Below are 21,128 nucleotides of genomic sequence, written 5' to 3'. Positions count from 1 at the left end.
TTTACAAAGACTTTATTTCCATTTTTTCCATTTCTCATCATTTTTTCTTTTCCCTTCTTTCCTTTCCCCTGCCCCTCGCACTACCCCTACCCCTTTAGACCTTTTCTTCCTATTTTACATTATTGATTATTCATTCTAATCAATGGTACATTTTAGGTATACAATATAATGACATTCATCATGGGAAATTTGCACCTTTACATAATCTCTCTTGGTTCTTATTTTTCACCCTTGCCCAGCCCTCCTGTCAACCCCTCCATTCCTATTTACAAAGATTTTGTTCCCATTTTTCCATTTTCTCATATTAATCCCATTCCCTTCTATCCTTTCCCCTAGCCCTCCCACTTCCTTCCCCTTTGCCCCTTTTCTTCCTATTTCACATTACCTATTATACATTTAGTCCTTATTCACACTTTCAGTTTCTCACACCAGAGAAACTATTCGGTATTTATTCATGTGTGTCCTATTTATTTCACTTAAGAGTATTGCCTCAATGTGCATCCACTTAGCTATAAATGTCTCTAATTTCTCACTTTTTTATGGCTGAGTAGTACTCCATTTTATAAAAAATCCACATTTTGTTTATCCAGTCTCCAGTTGATGGGCATTTGGGCTGTTTCCGAGTTATATTTTAAAGTGACCACCTAAATAATATATCAATTTCATGAAGACATTCTTTTGGAGATTAAATGATTAATTTTTTGTCATATAATATGTGGAAATTCGTGGTATTCAGATATGGAAATTGTGTGTTTGTGTTCAAATTTTGCTGCCTTCAAGTTATCCAATCTTCATAAATTGTTCGATCTCATCTGCCTGAGTTTGCTTTTCTGTAAAATGTAATTAAAATTAACCACATCCAATACTAAGTTTCAAACATTGTAATGCTTGTAAAATCCTCCAGTCAATGCCCTATAAACAAATTATTTGCAGCCACTAAATGGGGCACACACCTGTATTCCAGGAGGGTAATGTGGGAGAGTTGGTCACATATTTGAGTCCTGCCTGCTTAATTTATTTATATCCTGTTTCAAAATAGTAATAATAAAGGAGGGGCATGTAGCTCAGTGCTACAGAGCTCGCCTAACATGCATGAGTTTCTGAATTTATTCCACAGTACACACACACGCACGTACACACAAACATTATTTGCATTTCTTAGAATAAACATATCTTGAATATTAATTTATTTCAATAATGCATTTCATATCTATTAATTGGAAATCAACTTTACTGACGAACCAGACAATGAGTATAATATATTGTAGAAGCCATTAATTTACCTATCAATTTAAGAATCTTGAATTTTTTTTGTCCCCTAATTATAACTGTTTACAAATACAAAATAAAATGTCTTTTTAAAAACTAGGTAGGTTTCTCAGTAGTAAAAATGTTTGCCTAGAGTGTACAAAGACATATTTTATCCAAAGCATCATCAAAACGAAAACAGAAACAAAAATCAAATAAAAAACCTATCAATGTGTTAAATGTGAATTTATTTATAAATAACTACATACATGGCCATCTTTTAATATTGAATTTTAATATTAAATTATTGATAACTTGTATCATTACACTATACACTTACAGTCTTTACCTCTTTACATTATTTGTGTAAATTACAGATGATACTCTAATAAATTTTCCTAGGAAGTAAAAGATAGTTCTGAGAATATTTACCAATAGAAATTTTGTCCCTTTAGATCCTTAGCAAGATTTAAAGTTGTATTTTGCTGTAACTTCAATAAATTCAATAATGTCACTTCAACATTAGTGTACTTATATTTTTCTAAAATATTAAATAGGTAACTCTTGAAGAACTACACCAAAGTGAAATTTATTTATGTATTTATTTATTTATTTTTATTTATTTATTTTTGGGGGTACCAGGGATCAAACTTGGGACCTTTCCATTGCAAGGCACACGGCAGCTCCACTGAGCTAAATCCTGGCCCTCCAAAGTAAAATTTAAAATACCTGGGAGCTGGTTAAAGTTTGACCCCAATAAACTAAATTACTTAATTTAAATCAACTACATCTCTCACCTTCAGTGATTAACACTGATACTTCAGAGAAAGTAGTGTAGGCAAATTATTGAAATGTCTTCTTCAACAGGTAGAAGATCATTTAAGAGCTTTTTATTTTATCCCCACCTTACAAATAAGGAAACCAAAGCTCCATTTTACAGCAAAAAATGTGATGGCAGTAGAATTTGAACTTATGATCTGAGTTCTCCAACGCTTCAGCTTTTAATCAGTACACTATATTGTGATTTGAAGTTAAACAAATCTCATCCAAGCTCTGTACTAGACAGAAATCATCTTGTCTTCTGAACGAGTTAGTTTCCTCAGATCTAAAAATGGAAATAACAATGCTTAGCTTATTGGGTTGGGAAGATTACATGAGATAATGTCTGCATAGTGGTAATAAGAGAGCTAGTGACAACAGAAGCATTCATAGGAGGTGTTATAAGTAATCTATAGAATGATGTATATTGATATTGACTTAGACCCACTACCTGTTACTTGTATGCTTTATGAATATACACTTAAAATAATAGCATGTAATGGTGATATATTTACTTAAATTACATTCAAATGCAGTGAGTTTCAAGTCATGAACATGATAATCACAAATTTGAAAAAGTATTTTGAAATAATATAAAATACAAACCAAAATTCTATGAGGTAGAATAACAATGTATTTCGGCAGGGATCAAGTCAATTTCTGAAGCTCCTACTCCTGTTGATATTGGAAGATTTACATGTTTCTAGCCTGCTGGGAAGAAAGCACTTTACATTTAGAAACAACTTGAGTTGTTCCAGGAAAATAAAGATCAGTGAGGCTCAGTTATAGAGTTTAAGGGGAGAAAATCATAGAATGAATTTGAAGAGGTAAGAAGGAGCCAGATCTCTTTTGGAGCGAAAGTAAATTGGCAGCTGTTCATCTTAATCTGGACTGGAGATCTGTTTTGTTTTAAGTATGCAATGTTTTTTAAATATAGGAGCCAACATTTAAAACGCAGGAGATTTCACATCCACACCTACCCATACAGACAGATTTTTTTATTCCCTTGTTATATTTGTTAACTTAAATGAATATAATCATGGCAACATTTATTGAATGAATTGACAGCAGCTTCCTCCTGGTTGGGCTGGCTTTCTCTGGCTAACCATGGTTACGCCTAGGCTTCTTTAAGTCACCTATCTGTCTATGATGGCAACTTGTTTTGAGCAAACGAACTGCGGAAAATCAAAGTTTTAGAAGGGTGCTGTGAAAGATGGTAAAGACTTAGACTGTGGTGTTGACAGTGAACTAGACAGATTTAAGATGTTTGTTGAAGATATCATTTTTAGTATCTAATGATAATTTGACGTTTTGAGTAAGAAAAACAGAAGAATAAAAGATAATTTCTGGTTTGGGAACTTGAACAACACATGGTGAGATTAATTAGAACATTTAATAGTGTGGAATTTAGAGATCTGAGGAGAAACATTGAGAATTCACTTTTTACATTTTAAATTTTATTTCTAAGTGGATATGTTTAGTTGATGAATATAATGAAGCTCAGAGATACAGATGAATCATCTGCATGTAGATATCATAAAGACTGTTAAAAGTAACATGAGTAGATGATTTCATATATAATATAGCAGAAGACAACAGAACTTATACATAGGACCAAAGATCTACTACATTATTTGCTGAGCTGATTGACAGAATATAAAGAAGTAGCAAATTGTGTTTACGAGGTACCAGAAGAGTACGAGAATACCCCCAAAAATGATAGAGGCAAAAGAAGAAATTCCTTTAAAAGAAGGTTGGAGAACGCTGATTGCAGTTAAAAAACTGTGTATGTTGAGGACAGAGATTGTTTCTTGAATTTGACAACATGAAAATTGTAGTAATCGTCTTTCTCCTTGTTAGGGCATAATGCCTGACACTCAAAATTTAAAAAGAGGAGAGTTTTAATTTGGCTCAGGTTTTAAGGGGATTTAGTACATGGGTGGCTTGCTACAAGTCAGGAAGATCATGACAAAAGTTTGTGAAGAGCAAAGCTACTTAGTTCATGACATCTAGGAAGCACAACAGGGGAAACAAGGTCAGAGAAGAAGAAGAGGACCAGATGTAGACCTGAAGACTATATATCTATGATTCACCTTTCTATTGGGTTTCACCAATTCCTGGTGCAGATCCCAAAGCCAATCAATTTGACATTTCATCCTAACCACCACATCCTACACCCTTTCAACTTCATACCCAATCACATCTCCTTCAACCATATTTTTTTTTAAATAAAGACAATAACAAGTTCATAATTCTTTCTAACATAAATACAACTACACTGTGTACAATCAGAAACACAATCGTCCCTTCCCCGAAGTCTTAAAAGTTTCATTATTGTCCAAAAGCACAAGTCACTGTCTCTTCTGAGAATCAAGGTGAACTCTTAGCTGTTAACTTCTATATAAATATTAAAAAGTTACATAATCCCAAAGAGCAATGGTACATTTTAAACATTCCTGAGAGATAAAGTAATAGAAATTAAATGGACCAAAGTAAAACTGAAGTTCAGCAGGGCAAACAATAAGTACTTTAACTCTTTATATGGCATTCAGGGCACATGGTAGTAAAATGTGAGTTTCAAGTGGCTTCGATGGCACCATCCTTATGGGCTTGCCAATTGCAGCCCCCATGATCTTTCTCTTGAGCTGGTTCCACTCATGTGCTTCAGCCTTCCTTGGCAAACATTCAGCATTCCCAGCATCTCTGCCTTCCTGAGGTCTCCTCTACACCTCTGATTGCATTCCCACAGCTTCACACACTCTTCTCAGGGCCTCCTTGCCTAGCATCCCAGGCCTTTCTTTGAAATCTGGGCGGAATCCTCCCTGACCCCATAACGCTTCCATTGTGCATGCCAGTTACATCATTGCCATGTGGACAGCACCAAGGTCTGCCGCCAGTGCAGCTAGTAGTCAGCCCCTCTTGGACCATGGCTGTTGCAGCCTTTGAGTGCCTGGATGGCAGCACAGAGGAAAATGAATGCTGGTGGAATCGAATCCCTATGTTGTCTTCTCAAACAGAAGTCACAGGGGCCTTCCTCTTAAATTAAAAGTTTATACTTTGCATCTTTGAGCTTCCACAAGGTAGGGTCTTACGGATTTCTTACACATCATTAAGGCAACTTTTTCTTATCTGTGTAAAATACCTGATTTCTTTTCAATGATGATAATGTCTTCAACACCCAAACCCTCTTTAGCTATAACTTTACGTATGCTTCTATCAGGGCCAAAATTTTAATTTTCATTTTTTTCCTGCTCAATTTTCCCTTGATTCTCACTATAAGCCTGGCTTAAAGCAGGAAGCAGTATCCATGCAACAGCCTGACCATTGAACTATGTCAAAATTTCCTGCACCAAATTCATTAACATATTATTCTTAATCTCAGACTTGCAAAATTGCAGAACATGGGCAAAAAGTAGATGAATTTTCTGCCAGAGTGTAAACACACATAGCCTCTAGTCTAACTGGCAGTGGAGTCCTTTTTAGAAACTGAACCTTCCTGATTTTGGCCTTTATTGTCTGCATTCCTATCAATATCCTGGTTGTCTGAGCTATGACCAGAACTGCCCACCAAACTATGCTTAACATTCTAGAGCTTCTCTAGCATTTATCTCCAAACCTTTCCAAACTCCTCCCACAAACTCATTCCAAAGGCTCCTAAACCACATAGTCGGGTACAGTCACAAAAATGACCCCACTCATGGTAACAATCTTTTGAAGTAGCTTTTTGTCATTGAGACACAATATTGGACACTCACAATATAAGTAGGAAAGTTTAGTATACCTCAGTCTATGGTTGGCTTGCTTCAAAGCAAGAACATCATGGAAGAAGGATGTGACAGAGCAAGGCTGCTTAGTTCATTGTGTCCAGGAAGCAGAGCAGGGGAACAGTGCCAGAGAGGAAAGGGCAAGGGAACCAGACATAGACCCTCAAGACCACAAGTCCATGGCCCACCCAGACACATTGAATGCTGAGCTCTACTAACCCACTGGTTGTACCTCAAGTTCAAACCTTAAAGCCAATCAACTTGATGTTCCACCCTTACCATTACAAAGGGCTGTTAATAAAAATTATTTTATTGGAATAATAAAGTTTGTAAACATGGAAATGAGCTAAAAAGTGAATAAACACAGTTCAGAAAGAAAACATCTTGGGGGTATCAAGTTATATACAGCAGGAAAAGAAAGGGGTAATTGTATTGTCATTCAGAAGTTAAGAGCAATTTTCTTCTTAGGTATGCAAGTGAGTAAAACTTGATTATTTATTTATTAATACAAATTATTCTAGAGTGAGGAATATATTAGTGATATGGGAAGAGATGGTGTAGTAAAGGAAAATAATTTTAAAGAAGACAATAAATGACATTCACAGGTAGATGGTAATTATTTTAATGTAACAGAAAGAAAAGTGGAAATGAGAGACTCCTAGGTTTGCAGATTTCTTTTTGGTGGGAAGATGAGAGCTAATGCTCAATACTTTTAATTTGGCAAAACAGCGTCAAACAAGTTTATCAAATGAAAATGTATTGGGATGAATGAGATAGCATGATTAAGACAGAGAAAAATTGGAAATGGGTGTTTAAGAGTGGGAGAGCAAGCTAAATTTTGATATGTTGTCTTGCCAAGTGTCTTTGAGTGCCGTTTTGAGATTGTTGATTGTAACTTTGCCTGGTTATATGATTTCTGTGTAGCATTACTGAGCATTCCAAGGATAAACATGGAAAAAGGTTTGTTCAAAAGCATGATAAAGTTAAAGTGCATTTAGCAAATTGCTAGTAATTGTCTCAGGCATATAGATTAGAAACAAGGATGTAGGTGTAAGTTGGAGGATCTTTAACAGGAGAATGGATTGGATTATTTCTCAAAGTCACTTTCAGCTCTAAGCATTTTACCATCTCGGAAAAGTTATAGACTCAAAGTTTTCAGAGGAGAAAAAAACAACCTTAGCATGTATTTCAAAAATTTGAAACAATAATCATTCTCATAAGACCTAAGGGAATCATCTCAAAGGATAATAAAATGAAAGCTAGAAAAAGGATGAACGTGATTAAAAAAAGACAAATCACTTTATTATATTGATAATGCACTTTTAATAAGGAATTAAATAGAGTTAACTCTTTTTCCTGGCCCCTTACCAAGTTAAAGGGAAATTCAGTGATGATTACTCAGTGACTCACCACCTCCATCTATGAAAACCTGATGGGTTGTTGAATTAAATTTACAGTCTACCCCAGAAATAGTAAAGGAACTCATGGTACCCATCAGCTTTGTGACACTCCATTTCTTTGATGCAATGCCAAAAGCACAATCAGTGAGTGAAAAATAACTGGTGAGATGTAGTACATTCAAATTAAAATTCCTGCCCTATGAAAGGTACTGTTAATAGAAATAAAGGAGTCCACAGGTTAGGGGGAAAATATTTGCATGTCTGGTAAAAGACTTGAATCTGTAAAGAAAAAAAAGAAAATAGCTCTTAAAATAACTGATTGCCACATAGGCAAAATGAATGAGTCATGATATATATGCACACATATATGTTATTTGAATGATAATATATTTAAATCTTTCTCTAGAATATTGATTGCAACTTCAAACATTTATCATTTCATCATTCTAGTGTGGTAGTAATGCCTGTGAGTTTAAGGACTTTAAAGAAAGAAAAGTTTCCAATATTAAAAAATACCTACTTCTCAGCAGATTAAGACAGTTCCTCATCTCCAATTTCATGGTTGCCATCTTAGTTCACCCCTACACATTTTTAGAAAATTGCAGTTTCAGCTTTAGTAGTTGCAGGCCCTTCCTCTTCTCATCCACCTTTATGCTATTGCCACATCAAGCTTCTACTTAAGATCTATAATGTGTTTTTTTCAACTTAAATACTGACAGAGCATTCCTGAGGACTGTTTATACACAGACCACTCAATTTTGGCATTTTTAATGCCTCAAAATACCTCCAATCTTGCAAAGTGTATGATCCATGCATATTTTGTGTGGCAACAATTCACATTGTTTGCATCAAATGTATCTGATTTTCCCTGACTTCTTCACTTAATTATTTCTTTTCTTTCTCATGAAATGTCCCAGCCCAGCATTTTTACCTATGTTATCCTACACATTCTCTAACTCCTCACTGAAAACCTTCCTGAGACTTTTCTTACTTTCTTGTATTAGTGAGCTTTTCTTATGTTGGGACATACTAACTAGCGCCTATAACTTAAAGAAGGAGACATTTAATTTAGCTCATTGTTTGGTGAGTTTCAGTCCATGATCCGAGTCAGGAACACCATGGCAGAAGAGTGTGGCAGAGCAAAGCTGCTTTGTTCATGGTGGCAGAGAGCAGAGCATGGGAACTCCTGGAGAACAGCAGGCGAGGCACCATAAATAGTACCCAGCGCCATGCCTCCATCACTCCCCCGACACACCCAAGAGTGTGCTCATCTCATCAGCTAGGTGTTTCTTAATCCAACGAAGTTGACATTTGCAGACAAGCGGTCATGGTTACCAATCAGCTGGAATCTGCCTCTCACTTGCATAATACTACACATAGCTTCATTATAAAACTTAGGCTATACTTTGTCTTTGAAAAACATTTCTAAGTGTTAGAAGCTGAGAATCAGATACAGGATCGTTCATATTTATTCATGCCTGACGAAGGAAGTTGGATAAGGTTAATGAATTGAATTGATTGAAACAGGAAAAATGCACCTTCAGCATTTTTTCCACTAATTTTTCTGATCACGTGAGCTGGTAACACAACTTGAACTCATTGTAAAAGGAAATGACTTAGAGGCAGCAATTGGCAAAACATAAACATTCTGGTATATCACTATTGTTGTACTCATTAAGGGTCTCTATAAGAAAGTCCTCAGGGAACTAAGGTATCTGACTTGTTCTGTTTTGCTTACTATTAGGTGTTTTAATCTCTAAACTGAGAGTCCCAGAAGCTGTTTTGAAGTCTTAAAAGCTTTGTTTCTAATTTGAAATGGCCATGGAATGCAACAGGTTCTTAAGGAGAGAAATGCTGCCAATGAGATAAAAAATCTGGCAGCATTTTCTATGTTGAAAAATATATTAAAATTTTAAATATCTTTAAAAAATTACAACCAAATGTCTGTAAAAGCTCAGTTTGTAGGATCCTTATCCAGCCCACATTTTCCTTCTGAAAGAAGGGCTTTATCTCCTGCCTTCTCTTTGGGAAGGGATGAGTTTTGAAATGCAAGAGAGATGTCACCAGACATGGACAGGAATTTGTTCTCCTCTTAAGATTAAAGAGTATTTTTGGTTCTACATTTTGTATTTTCATTTGGATTATTAAAATGCTGGTGTATGCCTCAGCAGGGAACATGCTACTCATTCAGTTATTCGAAAACAGTAATTATATAGCTTTTCAAAGAAACGATAATAACACAAATTCATGACGTTTTTGAATGTAGACTCATCTTCACCCATTCTCTTACCCTGAGTTTTCAAAGCATGCTACCAGACTCCTTTATGAATCATACCTTGGTAGCACAGAGATCCTTAATTTACAAAAGTTTCCAAAGGTATTCTGTCTATCCGCACTTAACAAGTAAACTTTTCTGAAGAATCCTCTACACTTGGGATACTTCCTTCCTGACCAGTTACTTCATCTCTAAGTTAATTCTTTTGTTTTTCATATAGCCATTTATTCTGTAATGATCATAACCCCTTTCTCTACTCCAATGACTGTGAAATGCCTTCTTTCCTCAAGTTCGCCACTCTGATCACCAGTTTTTCCTCTTTTCTTGAATTAACTTTCTCCTCTCATTATCTGAAAATAATCATTCCTCAGAATTTTATCTTCAAAACTGTTCTCTTCTTCTGTATCTTTTGTTTCAGAAATATTATCACCTCTGAAGTCTTCATATCAGGACTTTCCATGTTTCACTCAGATCTATCTCATTTTCATTCTTCTACATGCCATGTATTTATTTGCAAGATGTAAAAATTGAATTAATTTTTCCTCTGAAACAAGTGGTGTGGTTTTAATGATATATTGTCTCTCATACCTACCTCACTGCATTAAACAATGAAATCATCTTAATTATCTTACACAGCCACATATGATACTATAGGATAAGAATATCTTCACACCATTGTTTTTTATTAAAATACTGTATGTGTCAGTACTTTTGTTTCACTAGTGAACAACTTTACATGCCACATAAGTTTGCACGCTTAACAATGATAAAGGCAGTGCTTGAACCCAGGTCTTATGGCTTGCAGTTTGGTGCTCTTTCTCCTGGCGTTTATACATTTTCATTTTAATATTTAAGTTCTTTAAAACAGTCCAAACCTAGCTTTTTGGCATTATCTTTCCAGTTCCACCATATTGTGCTACAGAATGTGAAACCCGCCTTTTAAAGAAAAAAATATCGTTTGAATTGTGTAGTGCGTATTTTTAAACATAAATTTAAAAAAAATAAAAACCCTGAAACTTAACAGTTCCTTATGGCAAATTGTTCTTCCAAATGCCTCTGTCTTTTATCAGCTCTATAACATAGCACATGGTTCTGCTATCATGTGGCACAATTCTGCTAAGCTTCACCTGTAGGAATCCTATCCAGTCTTCACATGGATTTCCTTCGTCTTCCATTCCTGTAGATTTTATGCACACTCTCTTGCCTCATTTGACTCACTTGACTTGCATGTTTGTCATATTTCCACAGTTGGTACTTATTCTGTCTATGAAGGAAAATATGCTATTTTCATTGCCAGGCCAAAACTATTAGATTCTCATGAAAAGCCATCTTATTCCAGTATTATTTCATTAGGTTAACACAGTTAAGACTTATTGTATGGTTATTGTCCACATGGAAAGAAGCCTCTGGCCTCTTCGAGCAGACTCTTAAAATACATATTACTTAGATCTGAAAGCAGCGTGTAGCGAGAGCACAATTGTCCTATTGATGCTTAGGACCCAAACATTTCAGCACAATATTATCATGTAAAACTAATTCCTATAAAAATTAATCTCTTTTAAATGGTATAAATATATAGAAGAAACAGTCAAAATGGATTTTTCAATGACTCTAGTATTTTTATCTAAGTTGATAGGATATTTAGGTTATATGACTTACAGAAACACTCAAATTATGTAGGAAAAAAAATGAAAAAAGGAAAATAACATGAATAACAGGCCCTAGTACTTAAACTGTGCATATTTTTCTGATAAACTTAGCATTTATTTGCATGCTATGTGCTTTACCCACATGGTCTCTTTATTGCTGGAGGGGAAAGCAAGGTACTGAAATATGGTAAAACATTAAAGATGAAAAAGTTAATGAAAGTAATAATTTGAGGATACAAGTGATTTTAATCATGGTGATCCTTTACTGAAGCAAAGTTCAGAATGTACATATTTAGAAATATATTAAAATATTCCATTAAGAATAAAATCATGTGGGGATGATGCAAGTATTTCTGCCAGTGGAATGTGGAAATAGAAAAATAATTCCAATTCTATGAAAATGAGATTAAGCATGTATTTTATGGCATGCATTTTCAAATGATAGCTTTTTGAAAAAAATAAATTCTGATAAAAATAAATGACTCCTTTCTAGTGTCACTATCAATGATAAGGAGAACCTAAACACAAATTCAAAAAATCAAATCAGTCATCCTTTCCCATACTACATTTGAAAGTGTTCTCAGACTTATACTGGGTAAATTTCCATAGGGAAATGGCTTTTATCAAGTATATGTGAATTGTCTTAATGAAAAATGTTCTTACTATGTTGAAAGTTCTGTGTGACTTGGACAAAATCAAAGAAGTGATATGCCCTTAATTATGTTATAAAATGATATGGATTACAGGTATTATGGATATTGAAAGAAAAATAAGAGTAAATCTAGGAAATGTGATAACAAGCGGAAGTGATGTTTAAGAAATAAGATTTGTTTTTCTTCAGTACTAGGGATTGAATTTAGGGCCATGTGACACTGAAGTACTTCCCCAGCCCTTTTAATCTTTGAGTCGAGGTCTCATTAAATTGCCAGCTTTGCCTCTAATGGGCAACCCACCTGCCTCAGCCTCCAAAGTAGCTGGAATTACAGATGTGTTGCACTGAGCCTGAGAGACTGTTTTGGGCATAAAAATGATCCATAGAAGATCAGAGACAAGACATGTGGGGTAGGAAGAAATAGAAAAAGATCTGTAAAAATCACAGTGGAACAACTGTAGAATGGAAGAAAGGAAGTACATGTCTGAAGCAGCATTTTCCTTCTAAAACATCTTTATGTAGAGTTGGTAACTACTCTTAATTTCATTCCCTCATATTCAGTCTGCCAAGAATATTCATTGTTGGTGCTAATATAATATAATATTGTGAGGTCAATATTCATTTCAATTAAGACTTTCTTAATTCAAGCCTCTGTCATCTGTCTTAGACCACTATAAACAGCCCCACACACGGACTCTCTTTTACTATTGTCATCTATGTTGAATTCAACACAGAACAGACAAAGTGATCTTTTATAAACAGATCAAAGTAGGTCATTTCTCTTTTCAGAACCTCCAACAGTTTTTCTCTTTACGCTTAGAATAAAAGCAGCACTTTAAAAACTTTGCAGAACTTTTTCTCCTCTTTCTTTGCTGAACCCATTTTGATCACTTTCCCCACAGTCCCCTGTGATCTGGCTCTTTCGGCCCCTCACTGTTATTAAAACCTCTCTAGCTCTTTCCTGCTTGGGGCTCCTTCTGGGAAACCCCTGTACTAATGCCTTCTTGTTAGTAAGAAAGCCAGTTGAATATGTACTTCCTAGAGATTCCTTGTCTGGTCACTCAGCCCCTTCTTTCCCTGTGACTCATCATTTCCACTAGGTACTTTGTCATCTTATACTTCTGTGTTTGTGCATTTGTTTCTTAGCTCTGTGCTGAGCCTTGACCTGAGGGCTTTCAAAACCATTCCTAGACTTTCCCCGCTCTGCTCTCATGGGCCAGTCAGGGAGTAAACACCGGAGGCTGAGTTTCCCAGGCTTCTTGCTGACTCTGGGCATTCACACTGTTAGGAAAATGAAAGGTATGAAACAGAAGAGTCTCTCTCTCTCTCTCTCTCTCTCTCTCTCTCTCTCTCTCTATATATATATATATATATATATATATATATCTTCCTTGGATGACTACAACTCTTGAACATAACAAGCTGAACAAGACTGTTAATAATTTTTCATCTCTCCCCTGGATTCCACTTAGACTGATTTATTGTCCTTTTATTGGCTCTGTTGTTGCCTAACTAGATCTAAATTCTGGCATTCAATTTCTTCCCTTGAAAAGAACTAATGTGATATTTGCTTTCCATGTGGATCCTGATGGGTTTGAGTCTTTTCACAAGAATGTAAGCTCCATGGGAACAAGAGCTGTTCTGTCCTTTTCACCTATTTATCCTTAGGCTCATATCGCCTGGTTTAAAAAAGACTATTTTTGCTTCACTTCCAAAAGTAAGATATTTGAAGTTGGCATAATGAGTTCAAACTATTCATTATTATCTAAAATGAACTTTTAACAACATTTATTATAGGGTTATAAAGATCTCATATTAGATAAAAATTTCAAATTATTTTCTCAGTAGCCTGAAGATCTATTTTCTGCATTCCTGTTTCCAAGGTAGTTAGGATTAAAGGTGAAGAATAAAGTAGATAATAGGATTGGGCTAGGTCTACAGATTTTACGAGTCATTCAATTTAATGAACATTTATTGAATGCCCACAATTCGCCAGGCACTGGACTGATTGTTATAAGCACAAATAGAAAAAGGCGCTTTGTCGCTACATAGAAAAAAAAACAGAAATTAAAAATTTTAAAACATAATGGTAAATACAATTATAAGAATATTTAACATGCAGACGAATGGATTATTAAGTCTTTTGAAACTATAGGAACGAGAACTGGAAGTGTTCCCAAGAGGAGATGACAACCTGAGTTGGTCGAAACATTCGAGGTACACAGGCAGAGCAGAAGGAAGGAGTTTCAGGAAGCATGTGGAGCTCGTGCCCGGACACAGAGCTCTAGACCAGTGAGTGGGGAGCAGAGAGAGCCCCAACAGGAGAGTGACCAGTGGGCAAGTGAGTGGGACTCATTCCCAACTCATGGCACAGCACCATGCTCTGTACCTCACTCTGCAAATGCCGTGTCATTCAAACACAACGAAGAGGAAGGGCAATGAAGGATTTCCAAGGGCTTTTATCTACACTATTGCATGTAAAGAAGTACTCAGTGGAAGTTTTACAAGTAAAGGCTTATTTTCTCCAATAAGAAGCCAAGGAGAATTACTTTTTGGCATCAATTCAGCTGTTCCATAATGGTCCTTATGGCTCAGGCCTAAATTTTTTTTTCTTTTTTTGGTATTGGGGATTGATAGTGAACCCAAGGCCTTCACCCTGAAGCACATTTGCACTTTTTAAAATTTTATTTTCATTTTGAAAGTCTTGCTAAATTACTAAGATTCTCAGGCTAAATTTGAACTTGTGATCCTTCTACCTCAGCTTCCCAGAGTGCTGGGTTTATAGGGATGAGCCACCATGCCTGTCTGCTGTTTCTGTTCTTATCTTTTATTCTTTTCTTATCAGTTTTGAGTCTTGTGTTGATTGTCCCAGGAAGCCAGAGCAGTTTCACTTCCTCCAGGTAACACAACCTCATTCAAAGAGAGAAGGGTTAAAAGGCAGAGTTTTCTTGTTTTAAGGACTTGTATTTTCCTTCAGGAAGAAATGTCTTAGCCAATTTCTGTTTAAGTAGCCATGAAGTTTTGACCTGTGCACCCCTAGAACAATCGCTGGCTGAGCAGAATGGAGCCAAGAAAAAGGCTTATAGAGTGATCACAGGTCTTCCCTAGGGCTGACGCAGAAACCAGGAACAGGAACTCATACCTAACATAAGTCTCCCAAAGCTCTTGGGAAATGTTTGCTGTGGGACATTTTGTAATATTCTGCCACATGCACAATTTTGCATGGGAGCTTTGCAATTTTAAAAAGATGCTCAGAACAGAGGAACGGAGACTTGAAAGTTTATGCTGACACGCCAGGTCCCATTGAGACTGGTCTGGATGCCCGCCTGAAGGACTCTGAGACATTGCATTGAGAGACACGAAGAGCCCCACAACAATGAGAACTTGGGAGGTTTCTGGAGGGACCATGACAATATATTTTACTGTGATTGTTAGGGAAGACATGTTCAAGTATGTATGTCTCTACCCAGTATCATGTCTGTCAGAGACTATAATATAAACCCTGCCTACTGTCTGTGGGTCTGCTTTCCTTAACTATAGGCTGGTGACATATTCTAGATCTCCTTTAGGTTCAAACTTTCTTGCCAAAGGAGAAACCAACTTTACCGCTAAGTGGCTCATGGTTTTGGAATTCATTGTGTAAGATATACTGGCTGCTAATTTGACTCTGATTTTTTTTTATTTTTTAAAAAATATAAAATACAATGGCTTCTGCAACTGTAAGTTAATTTTCAAAACATAAGAATAACATAAGGTTATAGTTTCCTCACTTATTTCTACTTGCACAGAAATCACTATGTGGAACTTTGATTTGATTTACAAGATTAGAGTGTGATACACTCTATTTATATTTGCTTCAGTTGTATATTATAGTCTCTAACTGATGTAATAGTTGGTAGAAACATAGATACTTGAATGTATTTTCCTGAACAATCATGGTAAAATGTATTGTCAAACCTGGCAAAGCTGCAATGAAAAATTTGAATCTACGTAGACTGCTTGGGATTTATTTATCTTTTAATGTTAAGAGAATCCATAGCCTAATTCTGAATTACAGAGATATTCTTTATCACCATAGATCATTTGATATTATTTTACACTATTTATATCTTAGTAAAATATCTATTGATAAAAACTTTCTGAATTGTATAACTAGAGAAAAAAACCTTCCCAGGTCCACTCCAGGTTACTGTTCACTCCTTAAAACCCCTCTATACCTTTTTTGATGGTGGAATGGGTTGAATGCTGGGCTTCATGCTAAGGGCAACTTGTATGGGTAGAGTCTGGCTCCTAGGAGGCCACTCACCTGATTAATTTCAGAAAGCTGATACTGAGATTTGCCCAACATTAATTAAACCTTTTTTTGTTTTTAATTTTAATTTCTCTTTTTAATAGAAAGACACCTTCCGTGCAAGGGAAACATTGATTGTAATGTTAATCAGGATAATTTAATTTTCATGATCTCTGCATTAGAGGAGCTGCCTTATAGTAAAGTTATTCAGTTAAATGAGAAGGACTTCAAAGTTAAACACCCCTAACTTCTACAACAGATACTTTGTATTCATTAAAGGAGCCACAGTAACATTATATCATGATGAAGTGTTCAATGTATATTTCTTTTGACAGATTTTCCTTTAATACATAGCAAATTGATTCATGAAATGTTAGTTAGAATGCACCCAGAGATTTAATCTACTCAAAATGTTCCTCAATGGGCTATAATGCTGATAAACTGAATATGAAAAATGGAGTTTGTTTTACATTGCAGTCTTAGTATGACAATAGGAACTTAATATGCCAAATTTGCATTAGTGACGCATACAGTAATTTAATACTCATGTCAGAATGTCGATATAAGATTTGTGACGCAAATATTAAACATGAGCAGTCAGTGTTCAATCTTATTGGTCCTTCCAATCTGTGAAACATTGAGCAGTTCACAGTGAGGGACTAGATTTGTGCATCAGTTTTTACACTTTAAGTGTTGCTCACAAAGTACTTTTTGAGTTTACTCTTGCATATTTTTGTTGCTTTAATGAAGGAACAATGGACATTGACTGATAACAGCTCCAGGAAGAGATCAAAGGAGATTTCATACAGGAAAATGCTTTGTAAACTAGAATGCCCTATTCAGATATTAATTTTTAGTATTATTTTAAACATTTATTCTTTGAAATAAATCACTTTATTAATCACATATATCGTAAGGCTTATTTCATATATGCTTTAAGAATTTTTTTTACTCTGAGGTAGATTTGATGTTAACTATTTAAAGCTTAACTTCAGTTGGTTTATTCTTGACAGCTATTCTTAAACACAAAGTGAGTCATTTTGGAAGTTTTCTTTTTTAAAATCAATGAGCTACTCATAATAAAATAGCAGAGTTTAATGATAAATTAACCTTTTAAAAATTAAAGACAAATGGAAATAGCCTCATTGCATTTGTTAGTTCATTGCTATCTTATAGGAATTTGAAGGTTGAAGGGAGGGTATTGGAGAGGCAATGGGTATAGTTGGAGTTAATGTACTAAGGACATGATGTTAACATTGTCTATTCTGTGACTTGTTTATGTGAAGCAAATGTTATAAAATAGCAAATCACAACTGAAAAACCTCACTTTGGAATGGTGACAAGAATTAAAAGGTTTACTAAATTTTACTAGTTTAACTATTTTTAGGACTAGAATTTTTGCACTAATTTCACTTTATAGGTTGATTTGCACGGATTATATAAGCTGATTCTAATCCCATTAACTGATTTACTTTTTAAGGTTATAGCAACAAAAAAGATGGCATTCATATTATATCTTTCCAATTAATGCTACTGAGATATATATACACATAATTTAACTCCTTAATTTAAAAATATATACATCACAGAAAATAATTTGTGTAAGCTTTTTAAATAAATTGTACTTCATCACTTAAGTGTGCTTATATTTTGAGTTTACAGAATGTTATCACATTACTTCCTTATACGTTTTAGTAATCATCAGAAATACTATTTACTAATTTTTTTCTTTTTCCATCATTCTCATACTATTTGCCTTTCTTTTATTTTATAACATGGAATGGGTCTGTATAGTACTTCACCAATTGTATTAAAGCACTGTGCTTATCTATGACTAAAGGTCTGCATAAAATATAATTAATCAAGAAACAAAATCTGATCTCCTGAATGACATGTTTAAGGTAAAACAAATCTTAAAAATCACATGGAACAAGTGGTGATAAGGAATTCTTTTAGAGCTTCCCAAAACAGAAAGATAAAAGTGAAAATAAAGACTTTAGTTGTCATTTGTTCTCACAGTTCTACTAAAATTAAGATGTTAAAACTTTATCAGGTGTGATAGCAAGAATTTTTGAGGATTCTGAGATGAGGAACCTGCTACTGTTAATTTTGGAGGAAAGTTATAGGAAATTATATCATAAGGTAATAATTCTCTATTCTGTGAAGGTATAGGATTTTCACTCTTTTATCTATGGCTCCTCTTTTAGTTTAATTAGCTACTTAAATAATTAGGATGCATTCTCATATAAAAATCTACATAACTAATTGATTTTCCAGTGCTTTTGTGTTCCTTTGCAAAAGATCTGATCCTGTAAAAGGTGTTGCCCCCTTTGGAAGTGTTCCATTTTCAACATATCATTTTATGTTTCATAGACATCTATAAATGCTAGAAATAAAACCATAACATTAACTTCCTTCTGCTGATAGAATTTCGGTAGAAATGAAGAAGAATATTGGAGGGTCTGGGAAGGTAGCAACATCACTTTACTGGTATATTTGAAATTGTGTACAAAAGGCCAGGTTTGGGAATAGTAATAGGGTGAATAGTTGTTTTGAATATTCATTGAGGTAATGAGAGATCTTGAATATTTTACAACAAAATGCCTGGGAACAATATCCAGGCTGGTCATAACCAACAATGCAAACAAAGCAGTAGATAAGAAGACTAAAATAAAAAGATGTGTGAATGATGGTATAGTTTTGGTTCCATTGTCATTACCTCTAAAAGAGATGATACTGATTTTTTTATTTATATATTAATTGATACATTTTAGGTATACAGTATATTTATATTTATCATTGGGTGTTTGTACCTGCACATGATGTATCTTGGTTCTTATATTTTTTCCATTATCTATGTCCCCTTCACCCCCACCACCCTTGCCTATTTACATAGACTTGTTTCTTTTTTTTTTTTCTTTCTCATAATTTTTCCTTTCCTTTCTTCCCTTTCCCCTTCCCCTCCCGCCACCCCTCCACCTTTGGATCTTTTCCTATTTCAAACTATCAATTATTTGTTTTAATCGTTTTCATTCTTATTTACACTTTCAGTTTCTCACACTAGAGATACTATTCGGTATTTACATATGTGTGTCCTATTTATTTCACTTAAGAGTATGGCCTCAATATGCATCCATTTAGCTATACATGACTCTAGCTTCTCGTTCTTTATGGCTGAGTAGTACTCATTTTATTAAAAAAACACATCTTCTTTATCCAGTTTCCAGTTGATGGGCACTTGGACTGTTTTCAAACCTTAGCTATTACAAACTGTGCTGCTGTGAACATAGGTGCACATATATCGCTGTGGCATGATTCTTTTAATTCTTTGGGGAAGATCCCCAGTAGGGGAATAGCTGAGTCAAATGGAACCTCTACTCCTAGTTCTTTGAGGTATCTCCATATGGATTTCCACAGTGGTTGCACCAGTCTGCACTCCCACCAACAATGGAGAAGGGTTCCTTTCTCTCCACACCTCTGCCAGCATTTGTTATTGGTTGATTTCTTGATAGCAGCCATTCTTTGTGGGTTAAGGTGGAATCTCATTGTTGTTTTCATCTGCATCTCCCGAATGACCAGTGATGTTGAACATTTTTTCATATATTTCTTTGCTGTTTTTACTTCTTTGTCTGAGAAACGTCTGTTCATTTCAGATGCCCATTTTTGAATTGGGTCTTTGAATTTGGGGGGTCTGATTTTTTTCAATTCTTTATATATTCTAGATAGTAGACCTTTGTCTGAGATACAGCTGCTAAAAATTTCTTCCCATATTGTAGGTTGTCTCTTAGCTCTGTTGGTAGTTTCTCTTGCAGTGCAGAAGCTTTTTAATAAGATGAGATACCAGTTGTTGATTCTTTGTGTTAGCTCCCGTGCTACTGGAGCTTTGTTCATAAAGTCTTTTCCTATGTCAATGTCATTGAGAGTTCTACCTAACTTATCTTCCAGCAAGATTACTGTTTCTGTCTTGATATTTAGCTCTTTAATCCAGTTCAATCTTAGTTTAGTGCATGGTGATAGGTATGGGTCTAGTTTTAATCTTTGGCAGGTTGAAATCCAGTTTCTCCAATGAGGGTGATTGGCTCCTTTGTCAAAGATGAGGTGGCTGAGTATGTCTGGAGTTGTTTCTGCATCTTCTAATCTATTCCACTGATCTTTGGGTCTGTTTCTTTGCCAGTACCATGCTGTTTTTATCACAGTAGCTTTGTAGTGTAGTTTCAAGTTGGGGATTGTGATACCTTCAGCCATGTCTCTGTTGCCCAGAACTGCTTTTGCTATTCTAGGTTTCTTCTGCTTCCAAATGAATTTTTGGATTGTTTTCTCTAGTTCTGTGAAATATATTGTAGGAATTTCAATAGGTATTGCATTAAATCTATATAGTAGTTTTGGAAGTATGGTCATTTTCACTATATTAATTCTTCCTACTGAGGAACAAGGGATATCTTTCCATTTTCTTATATCCTCTTCGATCTCCTTCTTCAGTGTGCTGTAGTTTTCAGTGTAGAGGTCTTTAGCATCCTTTGTTAGGTTGATTCCTAAATATTTCATTTTTTAGATGCTATTGTGAAAGAAATTATTTCCTGAATTTCTCTCTCAATGGGTCTGCTATTTGTGTATAAGAAGGGTGTTGTTTTTTGAGTGTTGACCTTCTATTCAGCTACTCTACTGAATCTGTCAATTAGGTCTAGAAGGCTTTTGACCGAGTTTTTTGGATCTTCTATGTGAAGTATCATATCAGCAAATAATGACAGTTTAAATTCTTCCTTTCCTATCTTTATTCCTTTTCTTTCTTTCTGTTGTCTAATTGCTATGGCTAATGTTTCCAGAACAATATTGAACAGGAATGGTGATAGTGGGCATCCTTGTCTTGTTCCTGATTTTAGCATGAAAGTTTTCAGTTTTTGACCATTTAGTATGATGTTGGCTGTTGGTTTTTCATAGATAGCCTTAATCGGGTTGAGATAAAGACCTTTTATTCCAATTTTCTGTAGCGTTTTTATCATGAATGGGTGCTGGATTTTGTCAAATGACTT

The 21,128-nt window shown here is 35.1% G+C and overlaps 1 protein-coding gene across 6 annotated transcripts in view; it reads left to right on the top strand.

Moving 5' to 3' along the window:
• Csmd3 (CUB and Sushi multiple domains 3) overlaps positions 1-21,128 on the top strand; it is a 1,141,260-nt gene that overhangs the window by 451,019 nt on the left and 669,113 nt on the right. The window lies entirely within an intron of this gene.

Source organism: Heterocephalus glaber, unplaced genomic scaffold (assembly GCF_053883595.1).
Source record: "Heterocephalus glaber isolate CG9 unplaced genomic scaffold, H.glaber_assembly_v1.0 deba00001555, whole genome shotgun sequence".
Classification (NCBI taxonomy): Eukaryota; Metazoa; Chordata; class Mammalia; order Rodentia; family Bathyergidae; genus Heterocephalus; species Heterocephalus glaber.
Note: the sequence above shows the minus strand (reverse complement) of the source record. Positions and strands in the feature narration are given on the sequence as shown.